Here is a 15,942-nt window from a genome sequence, read left to right as displayed (position 1 = left end):
TTTGAATCCTTGCTTGGCCATGGAAACCCACTGGGTGACCTTGGGCAAGTCACATTCTCTCAGAGGAAGGCAAAGGCAAACCTCCTTCTGAACAACTATTGCCAAGAAAACCCTAAAAGAGATTCACTTTAGGGTCATCATAAGTTGGAAATGACTTGAAGGCTCACAACAACAGTCATCCAAAAACCATGTTGAAAATTTGATTTATAGTTATAATTTTTTCCAGCCCTTTTGCCATTGGGCCATAGTGGATCAAACTTTTTGTTTGATCCATTATTGGAATCCCTGGAAACCCCTGGCCAATTGTCATACATGTGAAACTGAAAACAAGAGCTAAAATACCTTCCTATGAAAGTTGCTATCATTATGTATGCTCACATTTTGGCTTAGTACACTCACTCTTCTCAACTGCCATGTCATCTGCTAATTGGTGATGAAATATAATTATTCTGGACATCCAGTAGTCAAGACACTGGAAAGTTTTCCTATGGTCATTGCCTGGGAGAACAATAAAGCCATGCTGGTTTCTAGTGGACCTGGAAGCCCAGATGAAGAACCTTAGGTCCTAGGGCTGAATCTGGCCCTCCTGGAGTCCTACTTTAGCTCTCTAGGCTTCCAGGGGGTCACATCTTTGGCATCACACATACCATCATTTGATGGTTTTCCAACTTTTGTATGATCTTTTCCTCATTGTAAAAGGTTAGGATGCATCTCCTAAGACTTAGTAATTGACATAAAAAGCTTTGCGGTGATATACGCTGCTATTTTGGCCCAACTCAATACTCGAATATGGCCCCAGATAACTTTTCTGAAATTGGATTTGACCCTTAGGCTAAAAGAGGTCCCCCAAACTCACTTTCAACTGTAGGGGACAATGTTAATTGTAAACAAGCTGGAGGTTTCTATCATCATTTGTCTCTAATCAGAAGAGATGAGAATGTGGGTATTAAGAAAAAAGGCTGAACGTATCCCCCTGCTCATTGCTACCATGAGAAGCTGAGTGATAAATATGAAAAGGCACTGGGAAATTCTCTTTGAAGACAATATTGGAAGTGATGATGTATTTCCAGGGTGGGAGCTTATGTATGCTAAGTTATAGAGATATATTTGAATTCAGTCTTCACTGGCTTTAATGAGCTCCATGGCGTGGGTGGCTGCGTAATAGCATTCAATAGCTCTTCCCTCACTGATGGAGAGATTATGCTTAGCAACATTGCTTGGCAACCAATCACAGCATCTTGTGTTGTAGGAATATCACTTCTGCTAACAAGAATTAGAGAGCCAGACATTTGCAAAGCCGTGTATGCTGGTGGCCTCTTTTCAAGTATATGGCCCCTAGGCAAACTGTCATTGCCTATATCTGCATGAACTACTCACGCCTGCATGGACGGTGACCAGACAAATTTTATACTGGTATGTGTAGCACTACAAAAGGTTATCTTTCCACAGACAGTCTCCTGATTATTTCCCTTTTGTAAGTAACAAGGCATGTTTTGCATTCATGTTACTGAATCACCATTTAGGACAAGTTTTTGCTTTGAAAGAGATGATCTCTGGGAATTGGGGGCTCTTGGAGGGTTGGAGGAGTGAAACCATTCCATTGGCAGGCAGTTTCCTTCAGTTTTGGATTGTTTTGGGGTGGAAAATAAACCACCGTTTAGAAATAAAGTTCATAGGGATTTGGGCACTGCAAGGAAGCTTCTAGGTCTGGAACAGAAGGATTCAGGGGCCACAGGTCCACATTTCCCCAGTCTTGATGTAAGGCCATATTTGCATTCAAGGTGGAGTAGTGTTAGTTCAGAGAGGGAAGAGATGGCTGCAAAAGTGAAATAGCAGTCTCCTCTAAATGGGGCAGCAGTAGTTTCCCAATCATTTCTGCAAATGTCTACATCACAGAGAAAACTCAACAAAAGACTGCTGGGATTAGAAAGTACTAGACCTGAAATCAGTAATGGCTGGATTGTATAGAGGAGATTTGTACTTTATTTTTAAATTTACTGAGGAAGTAGATGGTGATGAAGCAGCCATGGCTTCCTTTGTCTGCTCCTTCCCCAGTCCTATTTACACCCTCGCTTCACCTGCTGTGCCACACACTTGAAGTTATTTTCATTACAGCAGGCAAAAGTTTCCGCAGCTGTTTTCCAACTCACAAGATAAAATTGTCATTGAAAGTAAACAGAAGGATGTTTACACTCTGCTGGTGGACCACAGCCACATTCCTAGCAGACTATCTAAAAACTAATGAAAATCATGTGAAGAACATAGGACAAGCTGGGTTTTGGTTAGATCCAACCATCACTCATGTCCAAGCTGTAGCAGGGCCCACTTATTTCCCTTCCTTGTTTGATTCTTTTTCTGGCAAAGAGCTGCTGGAAAATTGACTGCCATCTTGAATTGCTTACAGTGCCATAGAGGATTTTACACGCAGTTGCTATGGAGCAATTTGGGAAATTAAAATACGGCAGGTGGCCTCTTAGACCTAGCAGCTGCTTTTGTCTCTCAACCAAAGTAGCTAGTTACTTGTAATCACTTCATCTTCTCAATAACTAAGGTAGAAATACATCTGATTATAAATGTAACTTAATGGGGTGTAAATTCTTTTGCAACCTAACTGTAACATTTTATTTCACACTCAACAGGTGGAGGAATAAGGTAGCCAAAGTGAAAACTGGAAAGCATACCTGACACTTTAATAGCTGTGGAGAATAGTGAATTTCAGCAGGTGTTTCTTGTCATACAACCAGGTAACAAGCAACACTTGTGGAAATTTCCTCTTCTACATAACCATTAAAGGTAGAAGAGTCTTCTCCAGTTTTCACTTTGGCAACCCTATGTGGAAGTGCATTATATGGTTCAAGTGCTGTCTCAGGCTCCTGCCTCTTGCTCTTTTGTGGGAATTGAGGCAACAAGATGGATGGAAGGAATGTAGCATTCCCTTATCTGGAATTCTGAAATCCAAAATACTCCAAAATCTAAAATTGCCCATATGGGTGGCTGATGGTTCAGTGTACACAAACTTTGTTTCATGCACAAAATTGTTAAAAATATTATGTATACATTACCTGCAGGCTATGTGTATAAGGTGTATATGAAAGATATGAATTTCATGTTTGTGCTCACACCTCCAGTTTCATTATGTACCATATGTACTTGACTATAACTCGACCTTGTGTATAAGTCAAGTGTAGGTTTTGGGGGCCAAAATTATGGGGTTTGATATGACCCGAGGATAAGTCAAGGGTAAAAGTTATGTGTATGTAACAAAGGATCTAAAGGATGAAGCAAAAGAAAACAATGCCAAAGAATTTACAAAATCACAACAGACATAACTGTTTCTGCTCAATCTAAAGGCTGGAAAGATGAAAGAGTAGAGTGCTTCCACGACACATTACACTCTCACCTTTCACCAGGGGATGGTGCCCTTTTTTAAAATAAGAGCTAAAGTACAGTACTTACATTGACCCATGGATAAGTAGAGTCACGTTTTGGGGTCAATTTTTTGACTAAAATTTCTAGGCTTAAACACAAGTATATACAGTATATGCAAATATGCTGTATATACAAATATTCCAAAATGTAAAAAATGAAATAAATTCAAAACACTTCTGGTCCCAAGCATTTTGAATAAGGGATAATTATCCTGTACTGCAATACTATTTGTGATAGTGGCATGAACTACTTTTGAGGATGCTGATGCTGCAGCCACTTTTTATTTAAAAGTAATTTCCTGAGCCATAGCCATTACCAAATAAATCCAAAGCCTTGGATGGGGGCTAAGTTTACTGAAGAGAATTTCGCCAAGGACCCCTTCAAAACTAGAGTTGGTCTGACATCTGGGAAGGCACCTGGGATCACTTAACAGAGATTTCTAATTTCTTTACTGTCAAGGAATCCTCCAGTTTTACAATACCTGGTAACATGAATGAAAAATACAAGGCTGCAGCCATTCCACCTCTGACCTAACATGAAAGGGCTTCTTAAACCCCGCACAGTGAGTGAATGTGGATGGTGGAGGTCAGGCCTACAAGGAATTAAGAAGGCTCTGAATTTAAACAACTACAGAATACTGTGCTAAATGCCTGTCCCTTTGTATGTTGGCATTTTAAAATTCTAAGATTTTTATCCTACTACTCAGCGAAATGGACTCTCTAAAAGGCCATCAAGTTGAAATACAAAAACTGTTCAATATAGCAAAACAAATATATTTTTGCAATAAAAAATACCCCCTCCCCAAAAAAAACAGAAACACAATGCTAGCTAATCAACACAATGTTTTCCTATAGAGGAAAGATTTGCTTACCGTAGCTTCCTAAACAGACTCAGCCAATCTTGCTGGGGATGAGTCACTGGACAAAGAATGGAACAATAAGAATGCCATCAAAGAAAAGACCTTGCTCTTAATTGTTATATGCTTTACTTCAGAAAGCAATAATAACCTCAAATAAAGAATCACCAAAGATCTTAAAGCCATTGGTAACTCTGTACAAGTAGTGGTTTGTGCAGTAGTTTGAGTGTTGGACTTCAACTCTGGAAACCAGGGTTTGAATCCCTGCTTGGTCATGGAAACCCCTGGGGTGATTTTGGGCAAGTTATACTCCCTTGGTCTCAGTGGAAAGCAAAGGCAAACTTCTTCTGAACCAATCTTGACAAGAAAACTCTGATTCATCTTAGAGTCAACAAAAACTGCAACAATTTGAAGGTACACAACAAAAAACAACAAAATCAACAACTGTGTATCGTTGTTAAAGCAGTAGATTCCATTCAAGCAGTAGATTCCATTCAAAATCCTCCTTATTCATGAAGCTCAATGAATGACTTTTGATCAGTCACTGTTTCTCAGATTATTCTACTTCACATGGATATTGTGAAGATTTTTTTTAAAAAGAAAACTTGTACATTGTATAGAACACTTTGGAGGAAAAGTGTAATACAGGTCGAGTATTCCTTGTCCAAAATGCTGGGACCAGAAGTGTTTCAGATTCTGGATATTTTAGACTTTGGAATATTTGCATATACTTATACAGTATGCATATACTTGCATATACTACCATGGCGATGGGCCCCAATCTAAACACAAAACTCATTCATACATCTTATATACATAGCCTGAGGGTAATTTTGTAAAATATTTTAATGATTTTTTTGTATGTAGCAAAGTTTGTGTACACTGAACCATCAGACAGCAAAGGTGTCACAGTTTCAGCCACCTGTATGGATAATTTTGGATTTTGGAGAATCTGGCTTTCAGATTTTCAGATAAGGGGCACAGACACATAACTCATTTTATTCACATTCATTCAATTTATATCCCACTTTATTGGACAGACAGATGTGAAGCATACTCGTTTCCCTCTGTTTTTGTGCTCCAATCTGAACATAATGTATGATGCAGAGAAAACTGATACACACACAAAATTATTTGTCAAATAAATTCAGCACCTTCAGATCATGGTATTTCCTCTTCTTTGGAGGCTTTGTTTTTGTATTTTACATAACATCAGTTCATTCCATTTATTGTGCAGTCACAGACCTGTTAATTGTGTGACTTCAATTTGGGAGTTTCAGTGCATTTCCTACCAATCCTCCCAATATCACAAGCAGCTGATGACTAATATTAGGTGCCTCAGTAGGTGGAATGATGTCTCTGCACCCACTCATAAAAAGGTCAGTGTACCTCTTACATCTGAGCTATGCAAGAAAAACAGGCTTGGAACTAATCATCTCAAGCACTTAATGGTAGAAACGCAGATGATCATTAATATTATTGCTCATAAATTCTAACAATAAAGCATCAGTTACACACTTTGCAAGCTCAGAGCCTTGCCTGAAGGTTTGTGATCCAAACTAAATGTAGAGAAGGGGAACTAATTAACCAATTAATGAATTAAAAGAGACTTCCCCAAAGGGTTGCAATTCTGCTGTATTTGGGCTGTTTAAACCTCACTGAAGCCACAGCAACTGAAGGAGGCTGTGCCTAGAACTGTGAAATATGGAAAGCAGACTTGTGCAGTGTTCTGCTTCTTTATAGCTTACAGTCAGGGTAATTAGACACAGTTGTGTTATGATTTGTGTTACACTGGACTCAGAACTGCCACAATCCTGCAGATTTGTGCATCTTTGAGTCCCGCCGTGTCTCGAAAGAAAGTGGAAGGATTTTATTCTGTGGAATATGATATTGTTTCTCTCAAGCCTCCAGGCATCCTTACACTCTCTATGTCCTCCCATTAGAAGGTGAAAAGCAGTAAACAACAACAAGGAATGGAGAGATCTGTTAATGCACCATGCCCCCTGTAGGCTTGCTTGCTGCATCCATGCTAAGCTAAACAGCAGACTATGAGCTTTCTCTAACACACATGACCATTCTTACATTAATTCCAACGGCTATACAGCTCAAGGAAATATTTTCTCAGATTAAATTTTAATGTTCTTGATTAGATCAATTGTTTGCGTTCATTCCCTATCATGTGGAGAGAAATCCAAATGCTTCTTGTATGCTATAGTTTTGCTTTCTTTTCCCCTCCTTTTCTTCCTTCTTCTCCATCTCCATCACCACCAGGCTACCACCCACCCATCAAGCCCAGCCCTTCTTTCTGTGCAGTTACTACCTGTCAAGGTCATAAAGATCATTGTTTTTTACTCTTATTTTATTTATTTATTCATTCATTCATTTTGGAGCAACTGAAAAACACATTTTTCTACTGACAGTTCAACTTGTTTTCTACCTCATCCCATCTTCCCTTGATAGTGCAATATGTTGATGTGTTTCCAGAGAGGATCAATAGTGGCTTCGGTGATCCAAGTATGTGCTTCCAGGTGCATAATATTTAGAAATTTTAAGGCCACTTTGAACCTGTGGATTAAGTGAAGACCATATTTCAAATTAACAAGAAAATTCTGCAGCAAGGAGAATGTCTGGCAAGTCTTTTGCTCTAGTCTAATTACGGTATCTTTGCAAACGGACGTGCAGACCTCGTTCTGTACAATCAAAGCCTCATTATACAAATGATTTTTTTTTAAAGGAAGGCACTTACATTTCACTTTCATTACATTCAAGCACTTGGAATATATTATCTCTATAATCTGTAAAATAAGGCTTCCAGTTGTGTTATGTGCCTTCAAATTGATTTCATTTTTGGGCGGCCCTATCATAAGTTTGTCTTGGCAAGATTCCTTCAGAGGACATTTCCCAGCAACCTTCCTCTGAGGCTGAGAAAGTGTGACTTGTTTAAAGCCATTCAAACCATAGTATCCTAGAGTCCATGGGTGTATCCACACTGCAGAAATAAATCAGTTTGACACTATTTTAACTGCCATGACTTTATCCTTCAAAATTCTGGGATTTGTAATTTGGTGAGACACCAGAGCTCTCTGACAGACAAGCTGAATACCACACCAAACTATAAATCCCTGGATTCGACATGGTGGAGCCATGATAATTAAAGTGGTGTCAAAGTGTTTTATTTCTGCAATGTGGAAGAGCTGTAAGCCCACAAATACACCATTCTGGCTCAAGGTTGCCAGGCAGAATCACAGTTCTATATAGCATTTGAGCAGCTCATCCAGCAGAAACAACAAATTGGTCTGACTGAAGAACTCTCAGGTGCTCAGGCTGTGGGTAATGAGTACCACAGAGGTAAGCAGCCTATAGATGGCTTGCAGGATGATAGGCCAGAGAAAACTAGGCTGGAGATAAGGTATGTTTATTGGAAATACAAAAGAGCCTAGGCGTATTGTTGAAAACTTGAGATAGGGCCTTCATTGTGGCTTCTCCCCAGTTGTGCCAATCCCTTCCATGGGAAGGTAGGCTTGCCCTCTTTCTGCTCCCTTTCTACCAGCTGGCAACTTTTTCAATCAGATAGGCTTTTGTATTGTTAACTGGCTATGAAGAAGGTTCTTTTAATGGAGTGTGTTGTATTTCTTTCCTGTTTTTTGTGATGTTTCTAAATGGCTTTCAACAGTTTTTAATTCAGTGCTGGGTTTTAATATGCTAGTTGATTTAACTGACTTTAAATTGGTCTCCAATTTTATAACTGGTTGGTTTTAGTTTAATGTTTTGTTGGATGCAGGCTGACAGGTGAGTAGCAGCAGGTTTGGAGGCAAGAATCCAGATTCACATAGAGAGAAGAAAGCTGTTTTTCAGAACACCTGAGAACTCAACCAGTCTGCTAGATGTAAATCCATGCCTTAGAGACATGCCACACTGCATAAATAAAGCAGTTTAGCACCACTTTAACTGTCATGGCTCCATCCTGTAGGATCCTGAGATCTGTAGTTTGGTAAGGTATTCAGCCTGGTCTGTCAGACAGCTCTGGTGCCTCTCTAAAATACAAATCTCAAGATTCTATAGAATCATGATAGTTAAAGTGCTTTATTCCTGCATTTTGGATACACCCTCAGTCTCAATGAAAGAATACCTATAGAATCAATGAGAACTTGGTTGGCACTTATGTAAGTTCATTGATTCATTAGATCTACTGTACTGGGAACAAGCAACTGGATTTAGCCCACAGTCTTCAAATTTCCCATCAATAACCTTGGGCTGTTTAGTGTGACCTGACCAGAGCCAGCCTTAGATCACATGACACCCCAGGGAGAAGCATCTTTGACATTCAATCCATTTATTCAGCACCTGAATATATTATACGTATTATATTCCATTTGCTGCCCATTGCTCAGATATAATGCATGATCTGCCTCATGATTTATCCTGGTCATATAAAGAAATACATTTATAGCTGTGGATATGATCAAATCACTGGTGCACACAGTGTTTGACTCAGAGGTTGGAAAAGTAATTTTTTGGATTATGATTCTCTGCATTTCTCAGCCAGCAGGGCCAGTCACCATGCTAGCTAGGGCATTCTGAGAGCTGAAGTCCAAAAAATAATGTTTCCCAGCTCTAGTGTTCATTGGAAACATTTCACAAACGACAACTGGAACACATGTGGTCAAGCAACATCAAAATATGGTCAAGATGGCAAAGTTATTAGTGAGGAAGGACATACAAGCTAGAAGCTGCAAGTTTTCTTTTACCTGAATTCTCAAGGAAGGATACAATTCTGCCCCTTCTTCTCCTCTTTCTCTTGCTGACTTATGTGAGTGTAAACTCTTTTAGCAATTTGAATTCCGTTTTCAGCACCTGAGGTAAGCTGAGGAGAAAGGGTGAAAGTGGCAGGAGGAAAGAGAAACAGGGACATTGTAAAAGCATCAGGAAAAGTGGGATAAAAGAGGATTCTCCAGGATTGTTCCTGCCAAATCTGGACTGTTGACACGTGTGGAAAAGTCACAGATATGAATCCATTTTTCTTTTTTCATTGAACACCAAGAAAGATATTGGCATTATAAAACAGTGTCTGGAGATGCAAGTAGGCTGCAGGAGTTGCTAACAAATTGACAGTTAATCCAGACAAGAGTTTATGCTGGGGAGAGAGGGGCGGAATCATCTTTGGTGAGTGCTATAGAATAATGATGGCTAGTCTTAACTTCGTCCTCTATCTTGGCTCATGTGTTTGTGCAATGGGGAATTCTGTCTTTTCATATATATTCTTACATGCAATGTTCCATAAGTATAATTTACATTGATGTGTAAAAGAGACCACAGAGTTCAGTGGATGTTATTTGATTTCAGCAAAGAAAGAAAGTAAGTAAAAGGAAAGAATACGAGGAAATGCTTTGGTCATTGTTTAAGATGGCTGAAAACAATTCAGTCCTATTAAGAGAATGCTTAATTTTCCTGTTGGAGACAATGGCCTGGTACAGACGGTCCTCGTGGCACGTCTTGATGACATGCTGGGGTTGCCTCGGGACGTCACTTCCAGATGCCCCGCAACCCTAGCATGTCTCCCGTATGTCAAAATGGCGGCACCCTGTTCAAATGGGTGCCACCATTTTGACTCAATGGACACATAGTGGCGTCATTATGGTGCTGCAAAAAGAACCCGCTTTTTGCGGGTTCTTTTTGCTCCGCAAGGAAGCCATGCAGTTTCATTGTGGAGCAATCCAGGGCACTGGCAGACGGCCCTTTTTGGGCGGACTGTACCGGGCCAATGATATATAAAAGTGTTCACCTACAACTGGATTGTGCCCAGCCTCATTTTTTCATCTATAGGGCTGACTATAGCTGCAAAGGACTGGCCTCTTTGGATGTTAGTATATTGCTTTACAAATCAATGGCACACTTCAACATATGTAGTGTAGTCTTCTACACAGCATGTGGGACATGGAGCTGAATGAGGAACTCTAGATCCAACCATGAACTTAGAGGACATTCACACACATCTTATTTCTCTATGGCCTGTTACAGACTGCCAAAATAAAGCTGCTTCGGGTCTCTTTGGAGGTATGGTATTTAAATGAGGCATGCACCCTAAGAATCCGGAAGCTGAACCAATGCTGCACTCCAGTGCTTAGGAATGGAGTGTGGCTTTGGCACTACCTCCGGACTCTTAGGATCCATGCATCATTTAAATAGCATACCTCCAAAGAGACCTGAAGCAGCTTTATTTGGCAGTCTGTAACAGGTCTTTGTCAGTTATCAATGGTGGCTGAGAGTGGAGTAGCAATTCCAGTCCAGATTTTGGCCTGAATTGCAAAGAAACTTTCCATGTTGCTGAACCTGTTTGGGGGACAGAGCTCAACCCCCTAGGACAACTCTTTTAAAGTTCAGACTAAAACCCAGAGTGGATTCAGGACCTCACTTACATTGGCGGGATACAGACCGCCAATTTGGGGCGGTCTGGCCCCGCCCCTTTTCTCGGAGTATCGGGGCTTCAGTGGTTACACCGGCAGCCGCTGAGGCCCCGATCCGCCGCTTTTCGGGCTGCGGGGAAGCGGCAAAAGGCCGCTTCCCCGCAGCCAGAAAATATTGCTCATAAATTCACAAAAAGCATCGTACCACTTTGCAAGCTAGGAGCCTTGCCTGAGTTTGTGATCCAAACAATGTAGAGAAGGGACAATTAACCAATATGATTAAAGGACTCCCGAAGGGGCAATTCTGTTATTTGGCTGTTTAAACTCACTGAAGCCACAGCAACTGAAGGAGGCTGTGCCCGAACTGGAAATAGGAAAGCGACTTGTAGTTTTGCTCTTTATACTTACATCAGGGGAATTAGACACAGTTGTGTATATGATGTTGTTTACATGGACTCAAACTGCCACAATCCTGCAGTTTGTGCATCTTTGAGTCCCCCGTGTCTCGAAAGAAGTGGAAGGATTTTTCGGTGGAATATGATATTGTTTCTCTCAAGCCTCCAGGCATCTACACTCCTATCCTCCCATTAGAAGGTGAAAAGCATTAAACACAACAAGGAATGGAGAGATCTGTTAATCGCACATGCCCCCTGTAGGCTGCGCTGCATCCATGCTACTAAACAGCAGACTAAGCTTTCTCTAACACACATACCTTTACATTAATTCCAACGGATACAGCTCAGGAAAATTTCTCGATTAAATTTAATGTTCTTGATTAGATCAATGTTTGCGTTCATCCATCAGTGGAAGAAATCCAAATGCTCTTGTATGCTATAGTTTGCTTTCTTTCCCTCCTTTCCTCTTCCCTCCATCTCACCACCAGGCTACACCCACCCACAAGCCCAGCCCTTTTTCTGTGCAGTATACCTGTCAAGGTCATAAAGATCATTGTTTAACTTTTTATTTATTTATTTCATTCATCATTTTGGAGCAACTGAAAAACACATTTTCTACTACAGTTCAACTTGTTTCACCTCATCCTCTTCCTTGTAGTGCAATTGTTGATGTGTTTCCAGAAGATCATAGTGGCTTCGGTGATCCAAGTAGTGTTCCAGGTGCATAATATTTAGAAATTTAAGGCCCTGAACCTGTGGATTAAGTGGACCATATTCAAATTAACAAAAAATTCTGCAGCAAGGAGAATGTCTGGCAGTCTTTTTGCTCTAGTCTAATTACGTATCTTTGCAACGGACGTGCAGACCTCGTTCTGTACAACAAAGCTCATTATACAAATGATTTTTTTTAAAGGAAGGCACTTACATTCACTTTCATTACATCAGCACTTGGATATATTATCTCATAATCGTAAAATAGGCTTCAGTTGTGTTATGTGCTTCAATGATTTCATTTTGGTGGGCGCCCTATCATAAGTTTGTCTTGGCAAGATTCCTTCAGAGGACATTCCCAGCACTTCCTCTGAGGCTAGAAAGTGTGACTTGTTTAAAGCATTCAAACCAAGTATCCTAGAGTCCATGGGTGTATCCAACTGCAGAAATAAATCAGTTTGACACTATTTTAACTGCCATGACTTATCCTTCAAATTCTGGGATTTGTAATTTGGTGAGACACCGAGCTCTCTGACAAGCTGAATACCACACCAAACTATAAATCCCTGGATTCGACATGGTGGAGCCATGAAATTAAAGTGTTCAAAGTGTTTTATTTTCTGCATGTGGAAGAGCTGTAAGCCCACAAATACCCATCTGGCTCAAGGTTGCCAGCAGAATCACGTTCTATATAGCATTTGAGCACTCATCCAGCAGAACAACAATGGTCTGACTGAGACTCTCGGTGCTCAGGCGTGGGTAATGAGTACCACAGAGGTAAGCAGCTTAGATGGCTTCAGGATGATGGCCGAGAAAACTAGCTGGAGATAAGGTATGTTATTGAAATACAAAAGAGCCTAGCGTATTGTGAAAACTTGAGATAGGGCCTTCATTGTGGTTCTCCCCAGTTGGCCAATCCCTTCCGGGAAGGTAGGCTTGCCCCTTTCTGCTCCCTTTCACCAGCTGGCACTTTTTCATCAGATAGGCTTTTGTATGTTAACTGCTATGAAGAAGGTTCTTTTAATGGAGTGTGTATTTCTTCCTGTTTTTTGTGATGTTCTAAAGGCTTTCAACAGTTTTTAATTCAGTGCTGGGTTTTAATATGCTAGTTGATTTAACTGACTTTAAATTGGTCTCAATTTTAAACTGGTTGGTTTTAGTTTAATGTTTTGTTGGATGCAGGCTGACAGGTGAGTAGCAGCAGGTTTGGAGGCAAGAACCAGATTCACATAGAGAGAAGAAAGCGTGTTTTCAGACACCTGAGACTCAACCAGTCTGCTGTGTAATCCATGCCTAGGAACATGCCACACTGCTAAAAAGCGTTTAGCACCATTTACTGTCATGGCTCCATCCTGTGGATCCTGAGTCTGTAGTTTGGTAAGGATTCAGCCTGGTCTGTCAACCTCTGGTGCTCTCTAAAAAAATCTCAAGATTCTATAGATCATGATGTTAAGTGTTTTATTCCTCATTTGGATACCCTCATCTCAATGAAAGAATACCTAAGAATCAATGAGAACTTGGTTGGCATTATGTAGTTCATTGATTCATTAGTCATGTACTGGGAACACAACGGATTTAGCCACAGTCTTCAATTTCCCATCAATAACCTGGGCTGTTTTGTGTAACCTGACCAGAGCAGCCTTAGATCACATGACACCCCAGGGAGAAGCATCTTTGACATTCATCCATTTTGTCAGCACTGAATATATTATACGTATTATTCCTTTGTCTGCCCATTGCTCAGATATAATGCATGATCTGCCTCATGATTTTATCGGTCTAATAAAGAAATACATTATACGTGTGGATATGATCAAATATGTGCACACAGGGTTTGACTCGAGGTTTGGAAAGTAATTTTTTGGATTATGTTCTCTGCTTCTCAGCCAGCAGGCCAGTCACATGCTAGCTAGGGCATTCTGAGAGCTGAAGTCCAAAAAATGTTTCCCACGCTAGTGTTCATTGGAAACATTCAACAACGACAACGTGAACACATGTGGTCAAGCAACATCAAATATGGTCAAGATGGCCAAATTTATTAGTGAGGAAGGACATACAAACTAGAAGCGCAAGTTTTCTTTACCTGAATTCTCAAGGAAGGATACATGCTGCCCCGTCTCTTCTCCTCTTTCTCTTGCTGACTTATGTGAGTGTAAACTTCTTTAGCAATTTGAATTCCGTTTTCAGCACCTGAGGTAAGCGAGGAGAAAGGGTGAAAGTGGCAGGAGGAAAGAGAAACAGTGACAATGTAAAAGCATCAGGAAAAGTGGGATAAAAGAGATCTCCAGGATTGTTCCTCGCAAATCTGGACTTTGCACGTGGTGAAAAGTCCACAGATATGAATCCATTTTCTTTTTTCATGAACCCAAGAAAGATATGGCATTATAAAACAGTGTCTGGAGATGCAAGTAGCTGCAGGAGTTGCTAACAATTGACAGTTAATCCAGACAAGAGTTTATGCTGGGGAGAGAGGGCGGAATCATCTTTGTGAGGTGTATAGAATAATGATGGCTAGTATCTTAACTTCGTCCCTATCTTGGCTCATGTGTTTGTGCAATGGGGAATTCTGTCTTTTCATATATATTTCTTACATCGAATGTTCCATAAGTATAATTTACATTGAGTGGAAAAAGAGACCACAGAGTTCAGTGGATGTTATTTGATTTCAGCAAAGAAAGAAAGTAAGTAAAAAAGAAAGAATACGAGGAAATGCTTTGGTCATTGGTTTAAGATGGCTGAAAACAATTCAAGTCCTATTAAGAGATGCTTATTTCCTCGTTGGAGACAATGGCCTGTTGTACAGACGGTCCTCGTGGCACGTCTTGATGACATGTGGGGTTGCCTCGGACGTCACTTCCAGATGCCCCCGCAACCCTAGCAGTCTCCCGTATGTCAAAATGGCGGCACCCTGTTCAAATGGTGCCACCATTTGACTCAATGGACACATATGGGCGTCATTATGGTGCTGCAAAAAGAACCCGCTTTTTGCGGGTCTTTTTGCTCCGCAAGGAAGCCATGCAGTTTCTTTGGAGCAATCCAGGCAACTGGCAGACGGCCCTTTTTGGGCGGACTGTACGCCAATGATATATAAAATGTTCACCTACAACTGGATTGTGCCCAGCCTCATTTTTCATCGAGCTGACTAAGCTGCAAAGGACTGGCCTCTTTGGATGTTAGTATATTGCTTACAAATCAATGGCACACTTCAACATATGTGTGTAGTCTTCTACACACATGTGGGACATGGCGCTGAATGAGGAACTCTCGATCCAACCATGAACTTAGAGGACATTCACACACTCTATTCTCTATGCTGTGTTTACAGACTGCCAAATAAAACTGCTTCGGGTCTCCTTTGGAGGTATGGTATTTAAATGAGGCATGCACCCAAGAATCCGGAAGCTGAACCAATGCTGCACTCCAGTGCTTGGAATGGAGTGTGGCTTTGGCACTACCTCCGACTCTTAGGATCCATGCATCATTTATATACATACCTCCAAAGAGACCTGAAGCACTTTATTTTGGCAGTCCTGTAACAGGTCTTTGTCAGTTTATCAATGGTGCGAGAGTGGAGTACAATTCCAGTCCAGATTTTGGCCAGATTTTGGCTCTTTTAAAGTTCAGACTAAAACCCAGAGTGGATTCAGACCTCACTTACATTGGGGATACAGACCGCCATTGGGGCGGTCTGGCCCCGCCCCTTTCCTCGGAGTATCGGGGCTTCAGTGGTACACCGGCAGCCGCTGAGGCCCCGATCCGCCGCTTTTCGGGCTGCGGGAAGCGGCAAAAGGCCGCTTCCCCGCAGCCAGAAAACGGTGTCCCTGGGGCTTCAAGCCCCAAGACAAGCACCCCCGCGGCGGCGGGGAGCGAGAAAGGGGCCGCTTGCCCCTTTTCTTACTCGCTGGCCGAGCTTCAGACAGCTGCGCCCAGCGGACTAAACCGGAAGGAGCTCCGAAATGGAGCTCCTTCGCTCCGTGTCCAGGCGCACTAAGCGCCTTGGCGGAGCACTACGTCAGGGACGCGCCGCCCCGTCAAAGGCGCGCGGCCATGACGTACTCACGGCGGCGGCCGTGCGGAAGGGCCGCTGCCTTTAGTGCGTGTTCGCCACGCACTAGGGTTTAGGGGCGTGCGGAAGCACCGCACTGTT

The sequence above is a fragment of the Sceloporus undulatus genome, chromosome 1 (genome assembly GCF_019175285.1).
Source record: "Sceloporus undulatus isolate JIND9_A2432 ecotype Alabama chromosome 1, SceUnd_v1.1, whole genome shotgun sequence".
Classification (NCBI taxonomy): Eukaryota; Metazoa; Chordata; class Lepidosauria; order Squamata; family Phrynosomatidae; genus Sceloporus; species Sceloporus undulatus.
The sequence above is the reverse complement of the archived record's forward strand: the minus strand, read 5'-3'. Positions refer to the sequence as shown.